Source organism: Zalophus californianus, chromosome 6 (genome assembly GCF_009762305.2).
Source record: "Zalophus californianus isolate mZalCal1 chromosome 6, mZalCal1.pri.v2, whole genome shotgun sequence".
In the NCBI taxonomy this organism is placed as follows: Eukaryota; Metazoa; Chordata; class Mammalia; order Carnivora; family Otariidae; genus Zalophus; species Zalophus californianus.
The window spans coordinates 108,532,682-108,534,487 of NC_045600.1; the positions used below are offsets into that span (position 1 = coordinate 108,532,682).

The window sequence follows — 1,806 nt, forward strand, 5'->3', positions numbered from 1 at the left end:
CTTTTTGGCTATTGTGAATTATGCTGCTATGAACATGGGTGTTCAAATACCTTTTTTTTGAGACCCTGCTTTCAGTGCTTTGGGGCATATACCTAGAATGGAATTGCTGGGTCATATGGAAATTTCATTTTGAATTTTTGAGGAACTGCCATGCTGTTTTCCACACTGGCTGTACCATTTTACATTCCCACCAGCAGTGCACAAGGTTCTAGTTTTTCCACATCCTCACCTACATTTGTTATTTTCTGTTTAAATTACTTTTCTTATGATAGCCATCTTAATGTTTGTGAAATGGTATCTCCTTGTGGATTTTTTTTTTTTACACTTCACAAATTTGCATGTGCAGAGGCCATACTAATCTTCTTTGTATTGTTCCAATTTCAGTATAAATGCTGCTGAAGTGAGCACTCATTGTGCTTCCTTCCTTTCTTTTTAAAGATTTTACTTATTTATTTGAGAGAGAGTGAAAGCGATCACAGAGGCAGAGGGAGCAGCAGACTAGCCGCTGAGCTGAGAGCCTGATGTGGGACTCGATCCCAGGGCCCTGAGGTCATGACCTGAGCCAAAGGCAGAAGCTTAACTGACTGAGCCACCCGGGCGCCCCCTCATTGTGGTTTCTATTTGCATTTTGAATTATTACTTTTAAAGGGTGAATTTTATAGTATGTGAATTATATCCCAATTAAAAACTGTTCATTGAGAGACCCTTGTGCACTGAGCATACCTAATGTCCAGATCTTGGCTTCTAAGTAGCCTTCTTCACTAAAAGAAACCCAATTTGGGGTAGAGAAAGTACAAGGTGAGCCTGGGACATTTTATTGCACCAGAAAGCAAGGAAGTGCTCAAACAATGATGGGGTATGTCTAAAGGACATTGGCCAAATTTGGGACACGTTGAGCATCAAAAAAATGATGCTATACTTGATTGTAAATTATTGTATAAATAACAATCCATGAATTCATGGTAATAAAAAGGAGAGAAAGAAAACAATGATTCTTTATAGAAGAGTGCCAGCTAATAGATGTAAAAGGAACTGGAGAATTTAGAAATCACCATTTTGCAACTCCTAATGAAATTGGTTCAAGCAAGGATTTAGTAATAGATGCTACAACCATTAAGTGAACAGTTATTACAAAACTGGTATCATCTCCCAGATTACTTTTAATTGCAAATGGAAACATACACCTTTGCAATGGAGAAATCTGGCAATGGGGGCGCCTGGGTGGCTCAGTCTTTAAGCTTCTGCCTTCAGCTCAGGTCATGATACCAGGGTCCTGGGATCGAGCTGGATCAAGCCAGATTGAGCTGGTATCAGGGCTCCCTGCTCAGCGGGAAGCCTGCTTCTCCCTCTCCCACTCCCCCTGCTTGTGTTCCCTCTCCCGCTATCTCTCTGTCAGATGAATAAACAAAATCTTTAAAAAAAAAAAGAAATCTGGCAATGACTACTTTTTAAAAATTAATTAGTTAATTAATTTGAATAGTCTCTGCACCCAACACAGGGCTCAAACTCACAACTGCGAGATCAAGAGTCGCTCCCTCCACCGACTGAGCCAGCCAGGTGTCCCTGGCAATTGCTACTTAAACACGTGATCAGTTTAACATCACGAATCGTAGAAAAACTTGACGCATGTGCTTCCTAATATGATGCAATAGTAAGTACACAACATCAACTATTATTCTTACTAAAATGTGTGGCCTGAACCTAATCAGGCTTCTCTAGACCCCATCTTCATTTTCCAGGAATTCAGGGGAGTGTGGGACAAGTTAAAGGACACCATGTAGAATATTCTACAAGGCACTTGACTTC

General features: G+C 40.4%; 1 pseudogene; it reads right to left on the bottom strand.

The window, feature by feature from the left end:
* Nucleotides 1–310: 310 nt before the first annotated feature.
* Nucleotides 311–408, bottom strand: LOC113910647 (annotated as a pseudogene).
* Nucleotides 409–1,806: the final 1,398 nt, after the last annotated feature.